The 10,232-nt window shown below is 34.6% G+C and overlaps 1 protein-coding gene across 1 annotated transcript in view; it reads left to right on the top strand.

Moving 5' to 3' along the window:
• The window catches only part of COL24A1 (collagen type XXIV alpha 1 chain), a 309,537-nt gene that overhangs the window by 126,986 nt on the left and 172,319 nt on the right, over positions 1 to 10,232 (top strand). The window lies entirely within an intron of this gene.

The raw sequence follows: 10,232 nt of genomic DNA, 5'->3' as shown, positions 1-10,232 counted from the left end.
GTGTGTCTGTTTTGCTGCCACTACCATGATGTTTTGATTACTGTCACTTTGTAGTATAATTTGAAGTCGGGCAGAGTGATGCTTCCAGCCTTGTTCTTTTTTCTCAGGATTGCTTTGGCAATTCGGGGTCTTTTGTGCTTCCATACAAATTTGATGATTTTTTTGTTCTCCTTCTTTAAAAAATGCTGATGGGATTTTGATGGAGATTGCGTTAAATCTGTATAATGCTTTAGATAATATGGTCATTTTAACTATGTTGATTCTTCCAATCCGAGAACACGGAATATCTTTTCATTTCTTTGTATCTTTTTCAAATTCTTTTAATAGGGTCTTGTAGTTTTCATTATCTAGGTCCTTCACATGTTTTGTTAAATTTATTCCTAGGTATTTTATTCTTTTTGTTGCAGTTGCAAAAGGAATTATGTTTTCCACTTCTTTTTCTGACACTTCATTACTAGAGTATAGGAATGCTATGGATTTTTGAACATTGATTTTGTATCCAGAGTCTTTACTGTATTTGCTTATTGTTTCTAGTAGTGTTCTTGTGGAGTCTTTAGAGTTTTCTGTATAGTGAATCATGTCATCCACAAGTAGTGACAGTTTGACTTCTTTGTTTTGTATTTGGATGCCTTTTATATCTTTCTTTTGCCTGATTGCACTTGCTAGGACCTCCAATCTTATATTGAATAACAGTGGCGATAGTGGACAGCCTTGCCTTGTTCCTGATCTTAAAGGGAAGGTTTTTAGTTTTTCACCATTAAGTATAACGTTAGCTGAGGGTTTGTCATATATGGCCTTTATTATGTTAAGGTACTTTCCTTCTATACTGATTTGTTAAGTGTTTTGATCATAAATGGACACTGTATCTTGTTGAAGGCTTTTTCTGAATCTATTGATATGATCATATGATTCTTATTTTTTAATTCATTTATGCGGTATATCACATTAATTGATTTGCGTGTGTTGAACCATCCCTGTGTCCCTGGGATGAAGCCCACTTGGTCGTAATGTATAATCTTTTTAATATGTTGCTGTATTTGGTTCACTAGTATTTTATTTAGGATTTTTGCATCTGTGTTCATGAGAGATATTAGTCTTTAGTTTTCTTTTTTGTGTTTATCTTTACCAGGTTTTGGTATCAGAGTAATATTGCCTCATAAAATGAGTTGGGAAGTATGGCCTCTTCTTCGATTTTTTGGAAGAGTTTGAGGAGAATAAGTATTAAATCTTCTTTGAATGGTTGGTAGAATTCACTAGTGAAGCTATCTGGTCCTAGACTTTTACTTTTTGGTGGGTTTTTGATGATTGTTTGAATTTCCTTACTGCTGATCAGTCTATTTAGATTTTCTAGATCTTCTTGATTCGGTCTAGGAAAATTATATTTTTCTAAGTACCAGTTCATTTCTTCTAGGTTATTAAATTTGGTGTTATATACTTTTTTATAGTATTCTTGTACGATCTTTTGTATTTCTGCGATGTCAGTCGTAATTTCCCCTTTCATCCCTGATTTTGTTTGTGTCCTTTCTCTTTTTATTTTAATGAGTCTAGCCAGGGGTTTGTCAATTTTATTAACCTTCTCAAAGAACCAGCTCTTCATTGTATTTATTTTTTCTATTGTTTTTTTGTTTTCAGTTTCATTTATTTCTGCTCTAATTTTGATGATTTCTTTCCTTCTGCTGACTTTAGGCTTCATTTGTTCTTCCTTTTCTAGTTTTTTTAATATGAAGCGTTAGGCTGTTTATTTAGGCTAATTCTTGTTTTTGGAGATAGGCCTGTAATGATATGAACTTTCCTCTTATGATCGCTTTTGCCGTGTCCCAAAAGTTTTGATATGTTGTACTATAATTATCATTCATTTCTATGTTTCTCTTGATCTCTCTTTTTATTTCTTCCCTGATCCAGTTATTCTTCAATAGCATGTTGTTTAATCTCCATATATTTGTGGTTCTTCCCAGTTTCTTTTTGCAGTTGATCTCTAGATTCAAAGCATTATGATCAGAGAATATGGTTGGGATGATTTCGACCCTCATATATTCGTTGAGGCTATTTGTATGTGGTCGATTCTTGAGAATGTTCCATGTGCACTAGAGAAGAAAGTGTAAGCATCTGTTTTGGGATGGAAGGCTCTGTATATGTCGATTATGTCCAGTTGGTCTAATGTGTCATTTAAGGATGTTATTTCCTCACTGATTTTCTGTTTGGATGATCTGTCCATATCCGACAGTGGGGTGTTAAGGTCCCCTACTATGATAATGTTTTGGTCTTTTTCTCTCTTTAGTTCTGTTAGTAATTGCTTTACATATTTCAGGGCTCCCTGACTAGGAACATAGATATTAATAAGTGTTATATCTTCTTGGTGCATGATTCCCTTTATCATTATGAAATGTCCCTCAGTATCTTTCTTTACCTTTTTTATTTTGAAGTCTATTTCATCTGATATTAGTACCACTACTCCTGCTTTTCTCTGAATGACATTTGCTTGAAATATCATTTTCCACCCTTTCACTTTGAGTCTATATTTGTCTTTGGAGCTGAGATGTGTCTCCAGGAGGCAGCATATGGTTGGGTTTTGTTTTTTGATCCATTCTGCAATTCTGTGCCTTTTTATTGATGAGTTTAGTCCATTTACATTTAGGGTGATTATTGAAATATGAGGTCTTCTTATAGCCATTTTATTTTTTGCTTTCTGGTAGCTTGGTGTTTCCATTGCTTCCTTGTTCTTGTGTTTCTGTTTTCTTTATTTTGGTTGGCTTTTGTGGATTTTCCCTTTAGTTCTTGTTTTATGTTATATACTTCAGTTCTGAATCTTTTGTGTGTGATTACCATTACAAATATGAAAAGGATAGTTATATATATACAGTCCATTTTCTTCTGCATGTGCTTTATCTCCATTCCCCTTTACAAATTTGGATCTTTGAATCCTCCCCTTTACAGTCATTGTTATCTCAATTTGTCCCTATGTATGCTGAATGTTCATTACTATCTTGCTATAGCAATTCTCTTATTATTTAAGCTTATAATGGCCTAATCTTAATAAAGATCGCACTCCTCTGCTTCTATCAGCCTGCTAGTCACCTTACTCCTAATTATGTATTTTTTTTTTTTTGTCATTTTGTTTTAGGTGAGCTGACCCCTTTCAGTATTTACTGTAGTGCAGGCCTTGTAATGGAGAATTCCCTCAATTTTTGTATGTCTGGAAAGGTCTTAATTTCTCTTTCATATCTAAAGGAGAGCTTAGCTGGACACATTATTCTAGGCTGGAAGTTCCTTTCACTTAATAGTTTAAATATTTGATTCTATCCTTTTTGGCTTGTAAGGTCTGCTCTGAGAAATCCGATGATAATCTTATGGGTTTTCCTTTATATGTTACCATCTTCTTTTCTCTGGCTGCCCTGAGAATTCTATCTTTGTTGTTGATTTTTGATAACTTTAATACAATGTGTCTTGGTGAAGGCCTTTTTGGGTTGAGATAATTGGGTGTTCTGTTGACTCTTTGAATTCTAAGTTCCAGCTTATTCCTTAGATTTGAGAAATTCTCATCAACTATTCATCTGAAAATGCTTTCTAATTCCTGTTCCTTTTCCTCGCCTTCGATAATGCCCATTATTCTTATGTTTCCTCTCCTGATGTTATCAGCTAGTTCTTGTATTTCTCTTTCATTATTTTTCATTCTTCAGTTTCTCTCTTCTTCCTTCTGATTTATTTCTACATTTCTGTCTTCGATATCACTGATCCTTTCCCCCACTTGGTCGACTCTATTTCCCAAGCTTGCTATTTCAGTGTTCAACTCTTGCAGTGTGTTTTTTTTTTTTTATCTTCAGAAGATCTATTCTGTTCTTCTTGAGGGTTTTTAATCTCCTTGCTCTGCTCATCTAGTTGTTTTTTCAATTCCTGAAATTGTTGATATGACTCGTTTCAGAACTCATTGAGTTTATTCAGAAGAACCATCCTGAATTCTCCATCATTTAAGTCATATATTTTTTTGTCTGCAAGCTTATTTTCTGGAGATTTTTCTCTTTCTTTCTTGGTTGTTCATGCTGCTTAATGGACGGTTTCTCCGCCCGGGCATTATGGAAGTGTATTCTGCTGTTTTTCCAGAAAAAAGATTTATTTTATAAAGGTCTCTCTTTAGCCTGCTGCAAAGAAGGCACTTAGGTGGTGTCTAAGCCTCTTGAATCCCTGCTTTATATGAAGCCTAAATGTCTTTTTTATTTTCTTGTAGAAATTTAATCACACTCGCTACTCTCAGTTTCAGTCCTTGTCGGTGTTAGCCAACAGTTTCGGTAGCGTTTGCTCAGATTCTGCTGGTGCTCCACGGTGATTGGTCTTGGAGTGTGGGGGGAGGGGCCCTCTGGGTTGGGAGTTGGGGCTGCGGCTCAGCCTCGGTTTTGCAACCATAGCCGGTAAAAATCAACTGTTGTGTCTCTGCGGTCCCATCCCACTTCTCTGCTTTCTGCCCTGATGACTGGGCCCTGCTACGGCTGAGCAGAAGTCCCGGTACTTCCCGACAGGGCTGTTCAGGGAAGTTGCTGCACCTTCTCCCCTTCCCCTCCTCCTGCAGGGAACTCCAGAGGCTGCGAGAGGTAGCTTCAGTCTCAGCAGCTGTGGAGTCCCCTGGGGCTCCACGGTTTTGGGTCTCAGAGGGTATGGGGGGAGTGGCCCTCTGGGTTGGGGGTTGGGGGCTGCAGCTCAACCTCAGTTTTGCAACCGGGACCGGTAAAAACTTTTGTTTCTCTGCAGTCTCAACTCATTTATCTGCTTTCTGCCCTGATAACTGGGCCCTGCTGCTGGCTGCGTAGAAGTCCTGGCACTTCCAGGCAGGGTTGTTCAGGGAAGTTACCACACTTTCACCCCTCCCCCTCCTCCTGCAAGGAGCTCGGCGGCTGAGAGAGGCAGCATCTTTATTTCTCTCAGTCCACTGCCCGACACCTGGGGTTCTGACCTGTGGTAGTTCTTATGCGCAGATCCCACTCTCAAATATGCTGGTGTGCAGTTTGGGTGTTTTTGTTCAGTTTTAGATGTTCAGTTTATTGTTGTTTCAAGGAGAGAGATTTGAGGATGTCTCTCACTCCACCATGATTCCCCTCAACCCTCTTGAAGTTTTATCAAGAAGAATGTCAGATAACTGAAGGAAACCAGCTGACCTCTTGATTATTATTACAATAGTGATCTTTAGAATTTCCTTCTTGTTACTTCCTTTAGTTTTAGAATTAAAGTGTTTAAAAGTGAGACAAAAGACCAGAAAGCTAGATATTTTAATGAATACCAATGGTTGAATTTCCAATGGGTATTAATTACTTTGTGAATGACTTTCAGCTTGTAGTCTCATCAGCACCATCTTGAGACTAATTGATTTATACACATCGCTGAATTTTAAATTAATATTTTAGATGATTTTATAAAAAAACAATACATTTTAAAGAAAGAGGAATATGATTTTATGTTTTGTAAGTTGAGAAGGATCTGTTTTTGTTTTTCTTTTTGGTCTTTACTGTTTGCCTTGAAATTGTTTCTAGAAGCAGAAAGGGAAAACAGAGCCAAACATACCAACCATATTAGCATGATGTGTTTTCTTTAGTTGTGTACACTATGTCATGCAAACATCTTAAAACTAACTTTATTTTGATATACATGTCTCGTTTGGAAAGTGGGAACAATATAAATTACTGAAGTTCTGTTGAGGCTATAGAAGTGGTCATCAAGAAAATCACGTGTGCCGTATTTGAAATACGTGATTACCTTATTTGCAAATAAATTGGGTCCTTTCCAGAGCAATTTGGCATAGCTCTAAAAAGCCTGTTTTCTCTTCATTTTCTGCCAGTTCACTAAAACCTCAAACTAAGATTGGAAACTTGTGTTAATTATGGTTATATTGATTGTGAGATTGTGTGTGTATGTGTATGTGTACGTGTATATAGATACAAAACAGACTTCAGCAAACCTTCTTGAGAGCCACCCAATTTGGCAGTCTGCTTTCAAGAATCCCATAACATTAGTAAAACCACATTCTTTGCTGTTTACTGCAAAAACTGAGTACCCGATAAATATTCTCTGTTCCCCAGTAAACAGAGGAATAATTTATATGCTGCTGTAATGGTTTTAACTGTTACTTTGGCTATGGAGATAGGGATGGTAAAACAGGCTGTTTATTTTCTGTTGTATAACATCCCTTTAAATTATCACAGAAAACCTGTTATTTGTTAATGCTCCAGAATATATGGAAATAACGTTTATACTAAATTATTAAAATATGTCGTGTTTATCTGGATTGAGGTTAGTTAACTCCTAATATGTCTCTGACATCACCTTGATCCAGCCATGCAGACTTACATTCCATACATTAAATCAGGATTTTATACACAAGTTTCTTATATTAACCATTTTATTATCCAGGCAGCATTTAGTCAGCTAAGAAGTATTTATTGAGTTTGTACATGGGCAATGTACTGTGTTGAGAAATATTTATTGATTTTGTTAAGCAATTACATGAAAACAAGATTAAAACACGGTCTTCCACCTACCAAGAACTTGTAATCCTCTGAAAATGCGAGATTTCCACATGAGAAAAAATTTAAAATATAACTAGGCAGCACATGATGAGTGAATAATAAGGACTTCAGAAGAAAGAATAACTTACATGAGAGTTATTTTTCTGGGAGACTTCATAGAAAAATTAGGATTTGAGTTGGATAAGTTGGATTTGGCCAAGTAGCACCAAGGAATGAGAAAGTCCATTCAATAGGTACAAAATAAATACAAGGATGGCAGGCAGAAGTAATCCCACCTGACTTAAAAAGTTGGAAGGCAGATTGTGACAAATCTTAAATATAAAGCTGAAAAGTTTCAATGCTAATAAACCCATGGAAGGCCTTTTTCTGTGTGGTGAAAACACATAACGTGAAATCTACTCTCAAATTTTTCAATGAACAGTATAATATTAACTATATGCATATTTTGTAAAGCATATCTCTAAACTGTTTTCATCTTTCATGCCTGAAATTCTATACCATTGAACAGCAATTCCTCATTTCCATTTCCTGCAACCCCTGGCAACCATCATTCTACATTCTGGTTCTATGAGTATGGCTATTTTTGATACCTCATATAAGTAGAATCTGTCCCTCTGTGACCAGCTTATTTCACTTAGCATAGTTTTCAAGATTCATCTATGTTATAGCATATGTCAAAATTTCCTTCCTTTTTTTTTAAGGCTGAATAACAGTCCAGTGTCCAGTAGTCTAAAACTCCACATTTTCTTTCTTTATTCACCCCTCAGTGGTCATTTAGGTTTTCACCTATAAGCTATTGCAAATAATTCTGCAATGAATATGAAAGTGCAGATATCTCTTGGGGTTCTGTTTTCAGTTCTTTTGCATAAATAACCAGAAGTGAGGTGGTTGGTTACTTTGGTAGTTTTATTTTTAATTTTTGGAGGATTCTCTATACTCTTTTCCCTAGTGGCTGCACCATTTTACATTCCCACCAATAGTGCTCAAGGTTTCCAGTTTCTCCACATCCTTGCCAACACTTGTTTCTTTTTCTTTTTTTATTAATAGCCATTCTAATACATGTGAGGTATCTCATTGTGGCTTTGATTTCCATTTCCCTCATGATTAGTGATGTTCAGCATTTTTACATATACCTGTTGACCATTCGTATGTTTTATTTGGAGAAATATCTATTTAAGTCCTTTGTCTATTAGTTTGATTGCATTTTTTTTTTTTTTTTTTGCCTTTGGGTTTTAGGAGTTTCTCATATATGTTAGATATTAAACCCTTATCGGATTTATAGTTTACAAATATTTTCTCATTCTGTAGTTTGCCTTTTTACTCTGCTGATTTTTTTAACTGTGCAGAAGTATTAGTAGTCGATTTTGCTTTTGTTGCCTTTGCTTTTGTTTTAAATCCAAAAAATCATTGCCGAGACCAATGTTAAGGAACTTTCTGCCTATGTTTTCTTATAAGAGTTTTGTGGTTTCAGCCTTCATGTTTAAGTCTTTGATTCATTTTGAGTTTATTTTTATATGTGGGTAAGATAAGCATCCAATTTTATTATTTTGTATATCCAGTTTTCCTATCGCCGTTTGTTGAAAAGACTATCTTTACCCCATTGTATAGTCTTGGTACCTTGTTGAAGACTATTTGACTGTATATGCGTGGGTTTATTTCTGGGCTCTCTATTTTGTTCCTTTGGTCTATATGTCTTTCTTTATGCCAGTACCAAATTGTTTTGATTATTTAACTTATGTTTCAAAGTCTGAAAATGTGAGGCCTCCAGCTATGTTCATCTTTGTTAAGATTGTTTTGGCTATTCAGGTCTTTTGTGGTTCCATATGAATTTTAGTATTCTTTTTTTCTATCTCTTCAAGAAATGCTATTGAGATTTTACTAGGGATTGAATTAAATTTATAGATAAGTTTGGGTGTATGGACATTTTAATAATAAGTTTCCACACCATGGACATGGGATGTCTTTCCATTGTTTCTGTCTTCTTTAATTTATGTCAGCACTGTTTTGTAGCTTTCACTGTACAAGTCTTTCACCCCTTGATTACATTCATTTCTAAGTATTTAATTTTTTTTGATGCTATGGCAAATGAGATTGTTTTCTTAATTTTCTTTCTGAATTGTTTGTTGTTAGTTCATAGAAACCCAATGAATTTTTATATGTTGATTATATATCCTGAAACTTTGCAAAATTTATTTACTAGTGCTAACAATTATTTTGTAGAATCTTTAGGATTTTCTGCATACAAGATTATATCATCTGTGAACAGAAATTTTACTTTTTCTTTCTGATTTTGGTGCCTTTTTTCTTTTTCTTGCCAAATTTCTCTAGCTAGGAAGCTAGTACTATGTTGAATAAAATTGGTGAAAGTGAGCATCCTCATTTTGTTCCTAATCTTTGAGGAAAGCTTTTAGTTTTTTATTGTTGCATATGACATGAACTGTGGACTTTTCGTATATGGCCTTTATTATGTTGAAGTAATTTCCTTCTATTTTTAGTTTGCTGAGCTTTTTTGAAAAGATATTAAGTTTTGTCAAATGCTTTTCTGCATCTATTTAGGTGATCATGTTATTTTTATTCTTCATTCTGTTAATGTGGTGTATCACAGTGATTGATTTTAATGCTAAAAAATCTTTGCACCCCAAGTGTAAATCCCATTTGGTTATGATGTATGATCCTTTAATGTACTGTTGAATTAGTTTTGCTAGTAATTTTTCAAGGATTTTTGCTTTTATAGTCATCAGAACTTTTGGCCTGTAATTTTTTCCTTGCAGTGTCTTTGTTTGTCTTTGGTATCAGGGTAATGCTGGCCTCATAAAATGAGTTTGGAAGTGTTCTCTCTTCTTCAGTTTTTTGGAAGAATTTGAGAAGGATTTATATTAATTTCTCATTACATGTTTGGTAGAATTCTCCAGTGGAGTCACCTGGTCCTAGAATTAATTTCTTTCTTTCTTTTCTTTTCTTTTCTTTTCCCTTCCTTCCTTCCTTCCTTCCTTCCTTCCTTCCTTCCTCCCTCCCTCCCTCCCTTTCTTTCTCGCTCTCGCTCTCTCTCTTTCTATTTATTTACTTATTTTTGCTTGGGAGGTTTTTGATTACTGATTCAGTATTTTTGGTAGTTATAGATCTGTTCAGATTTTATGATTTAGTTTAGATTTAGTTTCTTTGTGATTTAGTTTTGTATGTTTCTAGGAATTTTATCTATTTCTTCTATATTATTTAATTTGTTGTATAATTGTTCGTATTCGTCTCATGATCTTTTATTTCTGTGGCATTAGTTCTAATGTGCCCTCTTTCACTTCTGATTTTTTTTTTTAGTTTTATCTTATTTTTCTTAGTCTAGCTAAAGATTTGTCAATTTTGTTGATTTTTTCAAAAAACCAACTTTTAGTTTCATTGATTTTTTTTCTATTGTTTTATATAGTCTCCACTTATTTCTGCTCTAATTTTTAAGATGTCTTTCTTTCTCTTAACTTCGGGCTTAGTTTGTTCTTTCTCTTCTAGTTTTTTGAGGTATAAACTTAGTGGTTTATTTAAGATTTTTCTCCTTTTTTAATGTTAAGTATTCATTGCTATAAAATTCCCTTTTAGTATTGCTTTTGCTGAATCCCATAAATTTTGGTTGTGTGTCCATTTTAATTTGTCTTTAGCTATTTTCCAGTTATCCATTTGATTTCTTCTTTGACTCATTGGTTTTCAAGAATGTGTTGTTTAATTGTCATCTATTTA

Source organism: Pteropus vampyrus, unplaced genomic scaffold (assembly GCF_000151845.1).
Source record: "Pteropus vampyrus isolate Shadow unplaced genomic scaffold, Pvam_2.0 Scaffold22, whole genome shotgun sequence".
Taxonomy (NCBI): domain Eukaryota; kingdom Metazoa; phylum Chordata; class Mammalia; order Chiroptera; family Pteropodidae; genus Pteropus; species Pteropus vampyrus.
Note: the sequence above shows the minus strand (reverse complement) of the source record. Positions and strands in the feature narration are given on the sequence as shown.